Source organism: Cupressus sempervirens, chromosome 5 (genome assembly GCF_028749045.1).
Source record: "Cupressus sempervirens isolate cs-2001-9-10 chromosome 5, ASM2874904v1, whole genome shotgun sequence".
In the NCBI taxonomy this organism is placed as follows: Eukaryota; Viridiplantae; Streptophyta; class Pinopsida; order Cupressales; family Cupressaceae; genus Cupressus; species Cupressus sempervirens.
The window spans coordinates 619,547,186-619,567,875 of NC_143122.1; positions in this window are offsets into that span (position 1 = coordinate 619,547,186).

The window sequence follows — 20,690 nt, forward strand, 5'->3', positions numbered from 1 at the left end:
TGGGTGATGCAATATTTCCAACATCCCAAGGATGCTTCTACATCATCAATAGATAAGTCATTTTTATACACTAAGCTCTATGTTTTGGTGCAACTTAGAAATTGGATATTTGTTTCTATTGAGTTATTGGTATGTTATTATCATCTATTGATGTGTGAGGCCCTATTAAATTAGAACAACCTTTTATTTGTCTTATATTATTAAATAGTATAATGATTTAAATTATTTTAGTAATTTTTAGATATAAGAGTATGAGTTACACAAATAAGTTTTTCTTTCAACATATCATTAAATATTGTGAAACATATTTTCAACGAAATTATTTAGGAAATAATCTCAATTTTATTTTTTGTTTATTGAACCACTAAGAGATTTGAACCCTTGGATGACATAATGAAGTCTAGATACCATCATTTTTTGTACATTCTTACCACCCAATTATATGAAAATAATCCCTTCTTCAAAAGAACAACCTTCTCTTTGTCTTTTAATAAACATCATAATAATTTTATATCATTTTAGTGATTTATTTATATCAAGAGAACTTATATTAGCTACATAAGTAACTAATTTATTTTGATATTAACATAGACCCAAAAAATCAAGATATAATCTTAATAAACATATGTCATCAACATAGGCCAAAATAATTGAGGTCTAATTTGAATAAACTTTATAATACAAATTGCTATTAGATGATCCCTTTTGGAATTCTTGTCCGATCAAATACTTATCCAATCTTCCATAATAGGTTGTAGTTCTTGTTTCAATCCATACGATGCTTTCTTCAACCAAAAAATAGCACCTAGATCATTTTTGGACATAATTCTTCAGATTGTTCATTATAACTTATTCCTTTAGTTCTTCATTCAAAATTGTTGACTTAACATTCATTTCGTAAAATTTGAGATCTTTAAATGTTTAAATAGATAAGATTATCAAGATCTCAACTTCCATCCAAATAAGAGGGGCATATGTTTCATTAAAATTAATACCTTCAATCTTAGTGTAACCTATATACAATAAAATCTATATCCATCAAACTTTAGAATGAGGTGATCAAAATGATAGTAAATCTAATGACAAAGGAAAACACAACAACTATTGAATGGGCCTTTCGCGCACATCTCATGACTCCCTAACTAAAATTGTTAAAATTTCTGTTAGACTTAGCATATTAGTGATAGATGTAGAATGTGAATAAACTATGGTAGATATCTAACAATTATTCTTGAAGATTTGAAAAAGCTATAAAAGATATATGAATGAGTGATTTAACAAGATATAAACATGAAATTCTTCAAATATGATACTAAATGATACATCAATGATCTATAATTTCCTATAATTATGATGCTTATCACCTTACTATTTCTTAGCTCTAGAGTTCTCATAATTATGATGCTTAAAACTTGGGTCCCTTTTCTCTAGAGAGGCTTTATATTTATAGATTTCCCAAAAAGGTTGGGATGGAATTTAGATTTTACCATAGTTTCATGAGGGTAAGATCAAATGAGGTCCACCAAGGATAAGATATCCATAAAGGGAAATCTATTTTGACTACTTATTTGAGATGTTATCAAAAAAGATATATGAGGATAAATGCACATTTTCTTTTCTTTTTGAAATTGATTTTCCATTTTTGAATTTATTTTCCTTTTTCAAATTGTTTTAAGTGTTGGACTTTAAACATTTGACAACTAGTCAATTAATGGATTAAATCAATTACATAACGATCCCATGCCTTGATTAATCCAAATTTCTTTTGTTTTCCTCAATTCTCCATTATTTTTATTAAATCCATATAATATTATCCTTACACCTCACTCATTTGGTTAAATTTTTTTTTTATAAGTTCAACCAATTTTAAGGTGTCTACAAATACCCCTCTTTAGGCTAATATGTGAAGCATATTGGTTCAAAGAATATCTTGATTTTTTCTAATTTTTAATCAAAATTTGATGACTACGCACCATATTGTTGTTTATTTAACAATCTGATGTTTGTCATAGTTCCTGAATGTTGACAATTTAATGATATGATGATGAGTTTCACATTTATCTATTAAATGCCCCTATTTTATTAATTTTTTCTAATCCCCTCATTTCTTTTATTGATGTTTGGATACTGATACATTGTTCCCTCAAAATGTAACTGGAATGAATGGTTTGCCAGATATAGAAATTTCAATTTCATTTCTAAAAATGATGTAGTGGTGAAAATCCAATTAGTACTAATTGTTCAATTTATTCTGATGACAAATGGATTCACGTTGAATCACTATTCATGAAACTTGGGTAAATTATTTTGACTCAAAATCACATAGTTAAATCCTAATAGCAATATCACAATTTGACTTGCTATGGAAATTATCTTAGGTACTTATCAATTGATGAGCTTATTTTCTAATGAATATTTCATAAGGTACAACACTTGGTGAAGGTTTTACAAATGAGTTTTCAAGCTTTGGGTTTAACCATGGAGGAAACTCCATATTTAAGTGTGCTCAGGCTAGAGTAGTACTGGGATGGGTGACCTCTTGGGAAGTCCCAGTGCTTCACCCTTGTGAGCATCACCTAGATCCAATGAGTGCTAAGTGTTCCATTTATTCTCATGAGAGATGGATTCATGTTGAATCACTACTCATGAAACATGGGTCAATGAGTTTTCTCAAAATCACATAGTTAAATCTTGATAGCAATATCACAATTGTCCCATTTTGTTGACAACTTAAACATTCTAAGGCACACTAAACAGAACTGACTCTAAGAGTAACTAAATATTGTGTGTTGATAGTTGGAAGAATGAAAAAGATACAAGAAGTTGAACACTTAAAGGAAAATTTAATGAAGAAAAATGCATTGTACAAAGATGAACTAACTTAATCCAAGGTAAAACTTCAACGTTCAATCCATCATCTCAAACTTTCTTTGCAAAATCCAAAAATTGTCAAAGGAAATGTAAGAAAATGTTTGTATTCAAATTTAAGAATGAATTGTTCCAACATCCAACAACTAGATTTTTCTTCTTCCAGGTCTTATAGGACCTCCCAAGACATGTATTCAGTTAAACCAACCATTTTTCCTTCCTTCCACACCATAACTAAAAAGTTGCACAAAATGTTGTGGAGCAACTTTTAAAAGTTGCTAACCACATTCCATTTTTTGCATTTTTGACTTCTAGACCCTTGAAGACTTTTTGAATGGAACCAAATAGGTTCAATAAAGGTTTTTAGACATAATGTTGTCCCCTAGTAACCAATATACCTCTTTTTGTCCCCTATGCCCATTTGAGAAACTTCTTGACAACTTAGCAACTTTTGGCATTTTAGATCCTAATATACCAACATTATATGTTATGAGTTCTAGACACTTCAACATGATGAAAAATTACTATTTAGGACCTATTTGGGTCATATCCCACTTGCCAATGACTTGTACAGACTTTGACCCACTTTGACCCCCTAGTGTTTATTTGCTTGCACATACCTAAACAGGGATTAGTCAAACCAACTTGATCTAAGCACACCAACACACCGCCCTAACTTAGCTTGAGTCACAAAAAGCCTCAAAGAAACAACAACAAAAAAATGAAAAAACTAGGGTTGTTAAGCTCCTTGCATCAGGATAATGAAAAACAAAAGATATCCAAGAAAAAATGCAATAACTATAGCTACAGGAATCATAAAGAGAGCATATATAATGTGTTTCCATGAATGAAGCTCTCGAAGAGATGGATAAGAAAGAAATATTGATATAAAACTTCACGAATAAATTAAAAAAATTATTTCAAGTGTTCTCATGTTCTGAAGACAAAGCATATATAAACTCTTAAAACATTTATGATGACAATAAGATTCAATCTTAGACATTCACATAATGTAGCCAACTCAAGAGTCAAACTTCAATGTTAATTGTATAGTAGTAAGAATTCAAGTTTCACTATTCTCATCCCAACAAAAACTCTAAATAAGTTACTCATAATCAAAAGTACTCATAACTTGTACAATTTAAATACAAATTAATATCATATCCTTATTCACATGTCAAAAGATACTATCAAAGCTTATTATAATGATTCCTACCCTTATTTTAGATGCAAATTACATTAAAATGAAATACATGAAATATTTAAAACATAAACAAGAAAAACAAGATATATATTATGATAATCAATAATGTCATACATGAACAAACCCATGCATCAAATTTTTAAGTCTAATAATGTCATGCATCAAATATATGTCATACATCAAATTTAAAATATCCTATTTACTTCAAACGTATGTCAAATATGTCCACTAATGCCTATACATGTTTCCATCTCTATATGTTCTCCTTCTCTTGAAGGGAAGGAAACAAATCCTTAGAGGTCTTCGGTCGTTGCATGGAGGGAGATGATGGGGATGATTGGGTCTTCCTCACACGCTTGCTCGTCCTCTTCTTTTGAATCCTCTCTAAATGGAGCTAATACAAAAAAAAAATATATAAATCAATAATTATTATACATTGAAATCAAATATATGTACATGCAAAATTAATTATTTTCTTACCACGATCAAATAGTCACTCTATAGATCCACCTCAAAGGCTTGTGGACGATTGAGAGTAACAAGGCCCTAAAATAATTCAATCAATATAATCACTCAATCATAATTATAAATACCATTTGAAAATTTCAATGCTAACTATTTTTAAAAAAAAACTAAAACTATGTAAACTCTTTCATACCTTGGTCAATGGCTCTGAACTAGCCATCGCGGCAACAACTCCATGATCGATGGACTGACAAAGATGAGGAGGATTCTTAGACTTCAACAACTGCAAATCATATAATACAATTTATATGTTTTTAATAGAATATAATATAATCAAATAAATTAAATTAACATGAAGCAAATGCACCCATACGAAGCTTGTACCATGCCTAGGCTCAGAGTCCCTTGTGAATTTCGATGGTCTAGTAGATAAGTAATGTGCGTAGATAAAAAAAAAATTGGTCAATCCTTCATATGATTAATTAGTAAATATATGTATTAATTTAAATGATTAAATTGATACATACCTTTCAACTCATTGACGAAGCATAAAATGGGGTCAGGGAATCTATACTAGGGTCATCAATACTCTTACCCTTAATTATGAATAATGTCAAGACATGCTAATTAATTAGTCATTCATTGTACATACAAAATGTGATCAAATTAGTTTATTATAATTGTAATTTACCTATGTTTCAATGCCACATGTGTCACGAAGGAACTCATCAGTGACTAGCTCGTCATCCATAGCATCTCCAATGTGACTTTCATATGTGCATAAGGATCGACATGATGTGCACATGTGACCGTGATGCAAAGAAGGCTCCTCTTCAACTAATAGACTAGCGCAATGAATGAGGATCTATGTCAAAGCATTGATAGTCCCTAGAGTATTGGTCTCTATATGTTCATTCACAACTGAAGGAATAATGACATGCTCACCCTGTGGCTTGACAACAAGTGCTCTAACTATATTAGGGTCACGACATGCCCCCAACCTCTCAAATGATGACTCCCCACTTCTACCCTAAGAATCTAACATGTCAAAATAATTGGGGATCTCCCTAAGGATAAATTCACAATAAAATTTCTTTAAGAAATACATTGGAACCTCATGATTATTGAAGGGAGGGGCATCAAAGACCATCCACCATCTATCCCAAAAGTTATTTCTAATATCATCATGTATGTACCAGTGGATGGCGAACCTTTTAGTTGTATGCTTAACAATGTCTTGTTCTCTAGGTTTTTAAACAATGCACATGTGTTACCTTTCGCTATGTCCTTTTTTCTTACATCTTTATAGGATAACTTGTTTCCCTAATATCTTCTTTGTTCTTCTCTCTTAACATGCCAAATATCCAACTAAACCCTAATAGAAGCTACATGGCTCATAATTGAATCAAGGGAGGATGCCAATTGTGCTTGATCATAATTAGTTTTCCTACAAGCTTTCAACCTACCAATTATTTCTTTTAATTCATTTTCCCTCTTTCTATTTCATTCATTATATTTTCTTGGGTGCCAGGAGGGGTTCTTTCAATCGGTGGAGGTTGCAGAAGTTCTTGCTCTTCTTGTGGAGGGTTTACATTTTGATTTTTTTGATCAAGTTGGGTATTTGGTGGTTGATTATTCACATTTCCTAATAAGAAAATAATTGCATTTTAAATAAATAAACAAATTTGAAGAAAAACTAAAAAAACATACAAAACAATGCAAAAACAAGAGTAGAAAACATACTTGATGATCCTAATCTTGATCTTTGGTAATGAGGAGGCATTTTGATGAGGAGAGTTAGAAAATTCTTCAACTTCTACAAACTGCGTGCATGTTGTTGAGGGCAAAGAAGGCACTAGAAAAAAGAAACAAGAAAAAATGGAATGGGTTGCAGGTTTGTAGCCTATATATAGTTTTTTTTAAAAAAGTGCACGCACTTTGGCTTGCGATCCACAAGCCTAAGGCTTTTGGAACCCAAGCCAAGGCATGTGAACACTTTTAAAATTTTGAAAATTTTAGTTGTGTGTCATATTTTTGGCACCACAACTTGGTGCATTCGTCCTAGGTAAACAATGAAAAACTTACCCAAAAACTCCTGCAACACTTCATTCATGATTCACATGAAAGTGCTTGGTGTGTTGGTTAGCCCAAAAGGCATGACTAACCACTTGTACAATCCTTCCCTTGTCTTTAAGGTAGTCTTCCACTCATCTCTTTCTTTGATGTGAATCTAATGTTATCCACTCTTTAGATCTATCTTTGTGAAAGATACTACTCCACTCAAATAGTCAATAATATCATCCATCCTTGGTAATAGAAATATGTACTTGATTGTGATCTTGTTAATAACATGAGAATTTGTGCCCATCCTCTATTCTCTATTTTTCTTTGGTGCTAATATGTTTGTACAACACATGGACTCAAAATCTCTCAAATCAACCCCTTTTGCAACAACTCATGAAATTTTCTATTCAACTCTTCACTTTCTACTAGTTTCATTCTATGTATTTTTTTGTTGGAAAACTATCCCCTTGAATTCAATCCATCTAGTGCCTAATCTTCCTCACTAGGGGTAATTCATTAGGTATATTATCTAAAAAAATATCAGGAAACTCTCCCGAAAAATCTAGAACTTTTATAGGTACCTCCTCTACTTCTTCTTTACCATCTTTTGGGATTATAGAAAAACACATATGTTCATGCTTCATACCTCGGAGAAACTCCTTTCCATAAACAAAACATATTCTAGCAGTACTATATAACTTTTATTCTTTCTCCTCCAATGGCTTGAACTTATGTCTCACTCCATCCTTTGTCAGAGTGTAGGTATTTTCTCGCCCATCATGTGCAACATGCCTATCAAACTTGCATGGCCTGGCCAACAATGTATGACATATGTCCATAGGTATGATATCACACAACACTTCATCATGGTAACTTCCAATCTTCAGCTTCACCGAGCATTTCTCACTGATCATGACCTTGTGGTCATCTTGCACCCAAGCAATATGATATGGACAGAGCTATTTCGGCCTCTTCAGCCTCAACCTTCTGACCATATTTTTTGACACCAAATTTTCAATGCTTCCATCATCAATGATCACATCACAACACTTATCTTCACATTTACACTTGGTCTGAAACAAGCTCCTTTGATCTTGTGCATTTTCCCCACTCAACAGGAATCTTTTGTTAACTAGGACTTCTCCTCTTTCGATATCTTTAGAATGTGATGATCTGACATCTTCATCAACATACACAACTCTAGCCAAACCTTCTATTCTTTGATATGTCCTTCCTTGGAACAAGGAACATTCAAATTCTCTATGTCCTTCTTCTCCACATTGAAAACATTTTCCACAGAAACCTCCTCTTCTAGATCCTTTTCCTCTTCCTCTTCCCCTTTAATGTTTATTGTTCTGACCTTAGAAATTATTGGAATTGTTTCCCCTCTGGTTATACCACTACCATTATTTTTTTTATCAAACTTTTTGCTCATCTTCTTCTCTACTATTAGGGAAAATTGGTACGTCTCCTCAATAATGGTCATTCAAACTAGACTCAACTCATCTTGAATTCTTAGCCTTAAGCCTTCTTGAATAATGGTCATTCAAACTTGACTCGACTCATCTTGAATTTAACAAAACTCTTTGGCATACTCCTAAACAGATCTTCTCGCTTGCTTCAACCCTTGCATCATTTTCTATCATTCCCTCTTCTATTTCCTTCCAACTAGATCTCCTACAACCTGATCTTTGCATGACCCTTCAGTTTAGCCTTAGCAAACTTGACCCTATTAGGATCTTCAATATCTTCATATTCAAAATTTTCCTCTAATTCATTGATCAGATTGATTAGTTCCTCTGGGTTGAGATTTCCTAAAAATGTGGGAACCTAAAACTTAAGTCCTTTTCCAATCTTGGAGATGGTCTCAAAAAGCCTCTCTTCCTCTGGGTTTAGAACTACCTCTACTTTGGCATTTTCTTCTTCTTCTTCATCCTCATCCTTTCTTTCATATTTTATGACAAGGTTTATTCCTCTACGCATTTTTTCTTCCAATGCTTGCATCTATCTTTGGAGGGATCTAAAACCCTCAATTATAACACCTAAATATCTCCCACCATGCTCTCTTCATGGAAGCATCTTTGCACTTCTATTGAAAGCCTAATACAAACTACCTTAGAATCAACAATCTATCTATATGCTCAGCCCAAACCACATTCTTGGTGTGAACTATCTCACTGTCCATGATCTATTCACACATTTGAGAATTGTAGCACCGATACCACTTGATGAAGGGTGCTCCCCTTATATTAATACCAAAAACACCTAATAGAAAAAAAGAAACAACATCAATTTGCAAGAATGAAATATGGGGTTCTTATTATCACTACAAATGTGGAATTACAGAGTTCACAATTACACTATGCTAACCCACATGGATGCCTTCATTACAGTAATCTGCAAGACAAAGCTGCAAACTATCACCTAGAGTTGGCCTAGACAATGTCTGATCCTTTCTTAAATAGGCAATTTTATGCCACTCGAGAAGGTTCTAGACACTCAAACTTAATACCTAGGGCCAACTACCCTAACAATACATATAGAGTTGGTAAAATACACATTTGACATTTATTTTATAAATTCTGGGTAGCCCAACTTTGGAAGGTCATAACTCATGAACTGTTGCTCTAATTGGCTATTACAACCACTGTTTGGAAACCCCAGCTCTTTATCTACAAGGTTCAAAACCATGCAAGTGCCTCTCCATTAATTTTTCTAACCTCATCGAGGGCCTCTAAGGCCTTCAAAATTGAGCCTAGAGTTTTTATATCAAAATTACACCTCAAAAATATGCAAATAACTTCACAAATACATATAATCTAGCCATGAAACTCCACTCAAAAGTTGATATATCTAAAATGAACCTTCACCTTTGAAATTAGAACATTCCAAGCTTTTTTTTGCAAAAAGAGGGGTAAAAATTTATTAAGATAGAAAGGAATACAACAAGGAGAGATCAACAAGGAGCTCGATCTTGAGCAACAAGATCATCAAATTCTTGCACCATCTCAAAGGACAGTTGCCCCCTATCCCTAATATTCCAACCCGGATCATGACTAGAAGCCCATTTGGCTAAACAATCAGCAGGTCTATTCCATTCTTGCAGAATATACTTGAACCTAATGAACTAAAAAGAGGAAGAGAAGAAAAGAATCTGCTTAACAATAGTGGCCAGCTGCCAACTAACATCCTCAAGCTCTTGCGAAGAAAGCATGTTCACCACCACCTGGGAATCAGACTCACAAATAATCTTACTCCATCCCCACAAGCAACATTGTTCCACAGCATATAAAATAGCCTGAGCTTCCATGATATTGTTAGTATAATCACCCTTATGAATTGAGAAGAAAAATTTAACATTCCCAGAACTACAACGAGCCACTCCGCCAATACTAGTCGGACCAGGATTCCCACGAGAAGAACCATCAGTGTTAATTTTCAGAACTCCACAGGGAGGAGGAGTCCAGTGCCCATCCCGGTTAACCCGACCCTTCCTCTGATGGTGAAGTTGCCTGGACATAGAAGGAAACCTATGAGCCGCAACCCCATTCTGCAGATGAAAATTGAGGCGATTACAGATAGCAAGATCAACCGGATCCATACCCCCATCAAGCTCACACTTCACAAGAATAGTTTCCTGGAGAGAATGTGATATTTTCCACCAAAGATGCAAAACACCAAGCCAAACATCTTGGCATATGCGACGATTCCTCTCCAACCAGATATGCCAAAGCATGAAAGATGGGCCAGCAATCCAAGTAGCATGGAGAGAAGAAGACTTAGAGGGAGCACTACCCAAGCGAGCCTAGAACTCAGGCAAAGAGGAAGCATGCCGACAAGAGCAACCCCAAGTGCTCCACCAAAGGTGCCATATCTGAGTAGAATAGGAGCAATGGAAGAACAGATGGGAGATAGACTCCTCTCCATTACCACACAAAACACAATAAGAGGGGCCCTGAAGTCCACGTTTACAAAGATTATCCCAGGTAAGACAATGATTGTGATCCACTAGCCACATGAAAAAAATTGCACTTGGACCAAGAAACTTTATTCCAGACTTGCTTCCACCAAGGGACCTCAGCATCCCCAAATAATTGTCTAGTTATCTCTTGATACCCAGCAGAGACATGATATTTACCAAACAAGGTACCGCCCCAAGCCAATACATCTGGACCAAGCAAAGAGGAACACTCTCTAGACGCTAGAATTTGAGAAAGCTCCTAACGATCCATGTCTATACCTCCAGGAGGCCAATCAGAGGAATACTTCCATCTGTAACCAACAACAGGTCCCAATTGATAAGGAGTCTTGTAATGAGCCACTTTATCCCATCCAGCGGCAAGAAAAGAGTCACAAAGAGGCTGAAGATGAGGGTATATGGATAAAATGGAAGGGAATCCATCCCAAGCATCAGACCAAAAAAAGGCCTGAGAACCTTCTTTACATATCCAGAACAGACCCCTCTGCACCAACATCGCACCTGTCTTCAAAGTATGCCAAACCATTAAGCCACGACCTTCAAGAGGAAGTGCAGAAACAGAGCAAGGATCAGCACCATGAAAATATTTATGAGTGATAATACGAGCCCAAAGTTGATGCTGTCCAGAGCACCATCGCCAATAAAGTTTAGCAGCCAAAGTTTGTCTACTCAATAGAGCAGAACGAAGACCAAGACCACCCTCCTTTTTAGGTCTACAAACAGTTTCCCAATTAACCAAGCTCCACTTAGTACTACGCAAATTACCACTCCAAAGGAATTGTCGAGAAAGAGCATCAAACTCCTTGAGAAAGTAAATTGGTGCAGCATGAACCATGCTTCTATAAGTAGGAAGAGCTTGGATAACAACTTGAAGAAGAGTAACCCGGGCAGTAGTAGAAAGCCATCTATGATTCCAATGATTTACCTTATCCTGAAGCTTGGTAATCAAATTTTGCCAGAAGAGATGTGGCTACCTGGAAATAGCAATAGGAATGCCAAGATAAGTCAAAGGAAGTGAACCTATCTGAAACCGTAGGATACCAAAAATCCTGTGCTGAATAGAATCTGGAGTGTTAAAAAAGTAAATGAAAGATTTGTGCTCATTAACTTTCTGGCCTGAAGCTGCCAAATAAACGTCCAAAGCATGTCGAAAGGCTTCAGCTTCCTTGATCCTAGCAAGACCGGCAAGAGCAGAATCATCAACAAATTGAAGATGGGAAAGAGAAGGTAAGCCATTACCCCACCGCCAGCCTTGAATAGAATTCTAGGACACCTGATGCTTAATGAATCTGCCCAAGCCTTCAACCATGATGATGAATAGATATGGGGAGAGAGGGTCACCCTGGCGGAGGCCTCTAGAAGCACCAAATAGTTGTGAAGGTTGACTATTAATAAGAATAGAAAAAGAGGCAGAAGTAACGCAACTCATAATCCAACTCACCCAGTCAGAGCTAAATCCAAAAGAAAGAAGAATACTCCTTAGGAAGCTCCATTTAACTCTATCGTAGGCCTTAGCCATATCCAGCTTAACAAACATGGCTCTCTCCCTTGAAGTAGCCATAGAGTGAATAGCCTCAGTAGCAATAACCACCCCATCCAAAATTTGTCTTCCAGCAACAAAACCACCCTGTTCTTTTGAGATAATAATGGGAAGCCACCTTTTTAGTCTCTCAGCAATCAGCTTAGTAATAACTTTGTAGACCACATTACATAAGGCAATTGGTCTAAAAAACTCCAATTGATTAGCACCCTCTCTCTTAGGAATAAGAGTCAAGAATGTAGAGTTCAAAGCTCGAAGCATCTGCTTGCTAGCATAGGATTCTTTAACCACCTCCAATAAATCATGATTAATGATGTCCCAAAATTCCTGAAAGAATTCAACTGGAAAACCATCAGGACCAGGAGCCTTCCCCTTAGGCATGCCAAAGACCACCACCTCCAGCTCTTCCAAAGAGATAGGACGCATGAGATAATCATTCATTTCCTGAGTGATAAGGGAAGGAATACAGGACAAAATAATATTTTCTTCATTATCAGCAAGAGGAGAGTCCTCAGAGAAGAGGGTAGAGAAGTACGAAATAGCCTCCTGGAACAAAGCTGGCAAGGAATTCAGTTGGATACCTTGAGAATTAACCAAAGAAGCAATAGTGCTCTGATTCCGGCGAGATTGTACTGTTTTATGGAAAATGGCAGTGTTTCGATCACCTTCCTGGAGCCAATCAAATCGAGCCTTTTGCTTCCAAAAAATTTCCTCTCGGAGTTCCCATTCTTCTAGAGCTCTAGAAGCAAGGGATTCAACCTGGCCAAGATCCTCTGAGAAACCTCGATCTCTAATCTCCCTTGTGATGACATCAAGATTTTCTTGAGCAAGCCTCTTCATAAAGTGAAGATTCCCAAAGCATTCCCTATTACATATCTTGAGCTGCCTTTTAACATATTGAAGCCTTTTAGAAAATGAGAACATTGCAGTACCATATGCAGGGACACCATCTTTCCACCAACAGAAAACAAAATCATGAAGAGAGGAGTCACGAAGCCACATCAACTAGAACTTAAAAGGAGGATGCTTCGGAACATAAGCCCCTATAGTGAAAAATTTGATTGGCCAATGATCTGAACCCCTCCAATCAAGGATTTCTGAAGAGATAGTAAGGGTGCCACTAAGCCAGAAGCAAGAAACAAGAAATCTATCCAGGCGTTCTGAGATAGTAGCAACACCAGTCCTGCGATTATTCCAGGTATAGAGGCCATTAGAAGGCTTAACATCAGAGAGATGCAAAAGAGATATGTGTTGCTGAAGAAGAGCAGAAGAAGGCCCCAATCTAGCCAAACCACCATGCTTCTCTTCCAGACATAAAACTGAATTGAAGTCCCCTGCTAACACCCAAGGATGATAAGGATGACAATTTCTAACATATTGAATGTGTTCCCAAAGTTCCTCCTTTCCCACAAGATCAACAGGTGCATACACATTAGTAACCATGATTACCTCTCTTGAGTCTAGAGCAGAAGCTACCATAGAGAGAGCTGAGCGAGAAGACATCCAGCCAAGAGGAGAAATTTTTTGAGGATCCCAAAATATAGCTAAACCACCAGCACTGCCTGTTTCCCCAACACACTGGCATTGGCCACGAGACCAAATACTAGAGGCATGTTGGACCATAGACTCCACAGAGAGATTAGTCTCTTGGATACAAAAAACATCAGGACTATGATCAACCACCAAGTTATGAATAGCCTTTTGTCTAGGGATGCTATTCAACCCCCTTACATTCCATGAGAGAATAATCATCATTGGGTAGATTTGGGAAAATGAGAATCCAAAGGTTTCACTAAACCAGACTCAATCAATATATCTCCTGTGAGTTTAATCTTCTCTTGGTCTGTTTTGCACCCACTCCTTAGAGGGGGAGAAGAAGAAGCCCACTTAAAGGGTCGAGGCAGCAACCCCAAGGGGAGAGGAGATCTCTTGCCCTTACCTGATGGTAGTACATCCTTAACCAAGTCAGCCAAAACAACATCATCATCTTCCAACACTGCAGGAGTCACCAGAGCCGCTGTCACAGGAGCTACAGGAACCTCACAATTCTGATATACTACAACTTGAGATGCCCCACAAGCATCATTAGGAACAGATCTCTCATCTGGGCAAGCTGGATCAGAAGAGATAGGAGGAGGAATACCCTCCTCTAGAACCATACTATCTAGCACCTCAAAACGGTTAAAACTTGAATCAGATAATCTTTCTTTCAAAGGCCTCTTTTGACCACGGCCCTTAGCTCGAGGACGAACAGGGGTAAATCCATCCTTATCCTGCATTGGAGCCTTACCCTTACCTATAGCATCTTGTGGATTCATCCCCTTGGTAGTATTAACCATTTGAGATTGTCCTTTCCCTGTAGTATCTGCCAAACCACCAACATTTCCAGCTGTAGACCGATCCACTCCTTTGAAACTTGAGTTACGGGGGCACTGCCGCAGTAAATGACCATACTCATGACAAATCCGGCAACGGAAAGGGAGGGATTCATAATCTAATTGCTGCACCCAAGAAGAATCCCCCAGACAAATTTCCAAAGAATTTGGTAATGGGTTATTCAAATTAATTTCAACACAAATTCTAGCAAAAGAAATAACCTTTTTATCGAGGGTTTGATGTGCGATCGCAGCTGGCTTCCCCAACAAAGCAACAATTTGTCGAAGGATGTCTTCACGCCAAAATTCCAAGGGAAGACGAGGCAAGCGAACCCAAACTGGCATTGTTGAAGGGAGATCCTCAGCAGAATTAAAACCTGAATGCCAAGGTTTGACAAATAACCCCACATTGTTGTAGAAATAAGGGCCTCCTTCAAAAACATGATCACGATCAGACATGTAAGAGAATACAACAAAAAAATAACTATTCCTTGCCAACATAATCTCCATATCGCCTTCCACCTGCCAAGAGCGGCGGATCCATGCCTCAAGAGCGGATAGGGAAATCCAGATTCCAAGAAATTTGCATATCAAAACATGCCTTGTCCAATAATCAATGTCCTGCATTACAGCCGTTGGAGGAATAACCAGAACAGGGTGATCATGGCTACGCGGAAGACAACCATTAACTTTTTTCAGCTTGGAGCTCTCCCCTGAATAAAATGATTCAGGTCGCATTGCATACATAGTTGGAGAAGAACCATCTGTTCTCACCAACGGAGAAGAAATCCCAGGCCCTGCCATGCAAACAATAAAACCCCCAATCCAAAATTGACTTCAGAAGATCTCCAAAAAACACCGATGCAAATTATGTCCAGTAGCTAGCAATCCAAACAGAACAGAAAAATAGTAAAGATCAAACACCAAGAACAGGCTAGGGGAAAAACCCTAGCCCAGCTGGCAGCCAACGCTTCTCAGAGACTCCATCGCACCCACCAGCCAGGAGAAGTAAAAAAACATTCCAAGCTTGTATGACTGATTTACTAAGTAGAAAGCCTCCATAGACAATAACTCTACATTAAGACAACCCTTATTGAAACAAATGAAAGGAAATATATTTTGGATGATGCAAGATTGCTCTTACACCTAGGATGCTCTTGCATCATTTACTACGAGCAATTATGTTGGTATCTTAGATTTCTATTATTTTATTACTATCATCTACTAGTTTTGTGATAGTAGGATGTTAAACTCTCATAGTCTTTTATTTGAACTATATGTAGTGCCTGCCCCTAGTTCGCATTTTTGTTATTTTTGTCAAACTCTTTTAGGCTAATTTTATGTTTAATGATTAGTAGTATTGTTTGGTGATTATCAGATATTGTCTTGGGTTCAGTTGATTTTTACTCTATATTTCATATATGCATGATGATTATACACTGTTTTCAGATATTGCTGGTTTATTATCACACGTGTTTTCTTATGGATACTTGCCTCGTACTTGCATGTGTATGGTGTGCATGTTTATTTTCGTTATGGATGGTGTTTCTGATGTGGTTAAGGAAGGGAGTCGTAGTCACCTGCTAGTCGGGATCTACAAGATGCACCACTTCTTGCCATTGCCTGTTTAGCTTAGAATATTGTGTTTGTACATGCGTGGATTTTATGCAGGTTGTAGGTATCGGGTATCGACTTCCCTGAATTGCCAAGATGAGCGTACCCTATCGCATTATCTCAATGGTAAGAGAGGGGAGATAAATCTTAAGTCCAAATCCTAAACCCTTTAGCCATTTGTCTTAATTAAAAATTAAGACAAGTATCTAGTGAAGTACCCTCCGAATGCGTCAGATGATGTTAATTTGTGAGTATAACCCTTTTGTTTGATTTAGTATGTGTTTTGCTATGATGGGTTTTCGTATGTTGTCTTTATGAGTCTTTGGTGTATTTTCTATTAATTAAAATTAATTTTAAAAAATATTAATTAATGATTTAATTTAATAGAATATTATTATGATTTTTTAATATTTAATTATATTTAATTAATTGAAAAATTAATTAAATAAAAGAATTAAATTTGGAGATAAAAGTTTAAGGATACATTTAGAACGTGATAATATTTATTTAATTTAATAATAATATATTTAGAGTTCATTTTTAAATAAATGCTAAATATTATTGTTATTTAAGTTAATTAAATATTTTATCAATTAAGTTTCTAAAATAAATTAAAAAGTGAAAAGATATTAATTATTAAAAAGTTGTAAGATCGCATGATGCGTGCATGAGATTAAATAAAAGAGATTAATTAAAAGATAACATAAGTGAATATAATAATGTTATTTTAATTTCATAAAGTGCACATGGGATTAAAAGTAATAAAGATTAAAAATAGAAGTCAACTGAAAAATTAAACGAAGTTATTTAATAATTCATTTAACGTGCATGAAAAGATTAAGCAAAGATTAATAAAAGTTAATTTAGAGTTTGAGTCTTATGAGCAAGGAGTCCTCTCAGGTGAACACACAATTAGTGCCTCGATTTGAGGAGAAAACTCCTTATCACAACTTTGGGGTTCATTTTTGAAGGACAACAGATGTTGGAAACGAATTTGGACACGAATTTTGGGAGATGAATTTTGGATGTGAAATTTGGAAGCATTTTCAGAAGGAGAATTCAAGGAAAAATTTCAGAGAAAGGTTCTTGAAGAGGAGCGAATTCTCTCACAGTTTTCGGGGATTGTGTGTGTTAGCATCAGGTTCAGGTAGGGTCTTGTATTGTGATTATTGATTTAGATTATGCAATTTGATATTCCTGTCTACTTCGTGTTTTTAAGAACTTGTCTTCTCAAATGTGTCAATATCTTTTGCTTTTCAATTTCTTCTATAAATCCAAATTGAAAAAAATTATCTAGAAAACCTCGTTCAACAATGGAAAGAAATTAGAATTTAAATTGGGTTTTGGGTTGAATTAAATAGAATTAAGAAATTTAAATTTGGAAAGGGGTTGATTTTTTTTTTTTTAAATGAAGAATTCGAATGGTTAATAGAATTTTCTCTATCAGATTATAATTGTAAACGTTATTTAAAAATAATTTTTAAAAAAAAAAAATTTAAAATTAATTGAAATAAAATAAAATAAAGATTGTTTATGTATTTAAAAATATTATTATAGAAACTTAAATAAAAATAAATAAAACACATAAAAATGTGTTTGCTAAAATTATAAAATAACATAATATATACACCTTTTAACATATGTTTTGGGTGGATTGTTTTAATGTTTTATTAAAGAAAAATTATAAAACTAAAATAAAAATACATAACCCAACTACCATTTTATATTACCGGCGGCTTGCATGGGGTCAGCATAGCATACGCAGTGTACCTATTGTACCTACACTAAAAGCACAACCGCACGACTAAATAAGGGCCATCGGCATTCATTGTTTATTGTTTATTAAAACAATGTTTTTAATTTATTCATTAAAAGGGTTACATAAAGTATAAACTCTTAGTAATATTTTTAAAGTAAGATACGTTTCATGTTTTATAACTTTTATTAGTATTTTAATTAAAGAAGTTTTGGAAATAGTTATATATAAATATATAATTATTATTTATAATAATTATTAATGAAGCTTATTAATAACTTATTAATATTTATTAATGAATTTAATAATACTTATTTAATAAATTTAATAATTAATAAATATTGCTAATTAAAGATTTTTTTTTTAATAGTTTTATTTTTTTTATTTTTATTAATTACTAATTTGTAATGCTAATTGTTAAGTTATGTGAATGCGAATATAATTATTAATTTAATTAAGTTTAATTAATAATTGAAGATAATTTAATGGAGCTTAAAATTTATTTAATTGTTATTGATTAACAATATTGATTTTTTTAATAAATTATAGTTATTCTATTTAAAATCAATAAATAGTTATTTCTATAACTAAATAAATGAATAAATTATCCTCTGATTATCTTTTTTAAGAAATTGATTTTTACTATAAGAGTAACTTTATATTTATGGGTTGAATAATGATCAGGTTAAATTATAAGGGTAATACTGAGAATCCTATACACCTGGAAACATACCTTGAAACTAAAACTGAAACGTTACATTAACTCAATAATATATTATCAATCAAACCAAATTATGAGGTTATGATGTTTTCTATGCATTGTCTATGCTTTGTGGTTTTGGGGGTTGGTTTAGTTTTGACCAGTCTTAGGTTGTTACCAGAGGCTTGGGGGTACTATGAATGTGATGTTATGGTGATTTGTTCTCGATCTTTCTAAACCCAACCATGGTAATGTGATGGCATGCTCTATGATGTGTGTGGATTATTGTTTGCTATTTCTTTTCAGTCTTCTTGTGTGACGCTAAGGTGTATGTATATGAGATACCTGACTTAACCATTTCTGAGTCATCGACCAGTCATGTTTGATCTGACTTCCAGTCGCTTGAGAGGACTGAGATGTTTTGGGTGATTTGATCTTGATGATGTCATGTTGTGACATGTTTTGACTTGACCATTCTAGAGTCTTTGATCAATATTGTGATTTATTATTGGGATACTTGTTGGTTGCTTGTTGGAAAACCATTGGATATTGTGATTTATCACTAATGCCTTCAATTGCTGATAGAGAACTGTTGTGATCATTATGATTATTATTTGATGCTTTCCAGTTGCTTGTGGAGAACTGATGTGATTATTGTGGCTTATCTTTTGATGCTTTCCAGTTGCTTGTATATGGCTGAGGTGATTTTGCGATTTGTGATTTCATGAGCCTAGGGTAGGTTATCTTTATGTAGTGTCAGGGAGTGGCTTGCAATGGGGGCCGGGGCCATAAGTGGCTGTCAGGGTAACTCATTGTAAGTTGTTTTAATAAGTGATAACATATACACTAAATGAGAGTAAAATGAACCTAATAAGATTAATTGTATGTTCTCTCCCATGCCTTGAGTGCTAGTACAGACTAGGATGGGGTAGAGAGAACACTTGGTTATGACCTTGCATTCCGTGGTATGCCTTGTCAATATGAGAGGATACTAGTGGCCGTAGGGATCACTAGGGACCCGAGATTCCTAAGGGATTGCTCGAGTAACTTCTATGTGACTTTTGCGATGACACTTTCCCGCTTGCATAGTAGATTCCTACATGTCTTTGTGGTGCCTCTGGGTCTAGATGTTGATCTATGTGTTGGAACCTTTGACTTAGTATACTTTTAGGATTTTCTAGACTTAGAGAGTACTTGTGATTATGTGATTTGATATCTTGTTTGGGACTTGAGACTATCTCCTCAGCACGGTGGGAGTGGACCATTTAGGTTCCACACGGTCGGGTGGTAGTGATTTTCACTCTTACCATTTGAGATCCATTCGTAGTCACCGTGGCTAGAGCTTCTTGGGATGCTTATTTATCATGATTAGATGATGTTATATACTTATGTATTTCCTTACATTGATGATTAGCATGTTAGATTTCTTTATGATTATGTTGTAGTATGTTTAGTAGTGACATCCCTAATACTATAGTACCGACAATCTTATCGGTGACTTGGGATGTTATGCATGGGGGATGGCTAGGGCCCATGATGGTCTAATGATGCTATTGACGGTTGGGAGGAACCACACACTTAGATTATTTGTGTTTTATGATTGATGGATAGTTGTATTTCATGTTGGATGTTTATATCTTTATGGTGGATAGATGTATCATGTATGTTATTAGATTCATTTACCTTATTGTGATTGTATCATGGATTCGATGAGGATGATGTATCTTTATTATTTCTACATATGTATGTTCTTTTAGCCTTTCACACCCTGTGACATGTACAGTGGATGATTGAGCATTCCGAATTAATTTGCCAAGAGGCATTCAGAACAAATGTATAATATGGACTTCAGACTATTCCTTATTCTTTCATGTGGATGTGGTAGTTGTTAGAGATAGTATTAATTAAATTTAAATGTGACTCAACATCTTGGGATCCTTAAGGAATGTAACCTGATAGGTATGTTTGTTGATGATTACATGTTATTGCTTCCGCTACTATGTGTTTGATGTGTATGTTATACTTTCTTACTAAAAACAAAAAAAAATGTTTAGAAAACTTAGTAAAACTTTAGGTTAATTCTTTTCGATCCCTTGGTGGGGCGTTACACTATATTGAATATGGG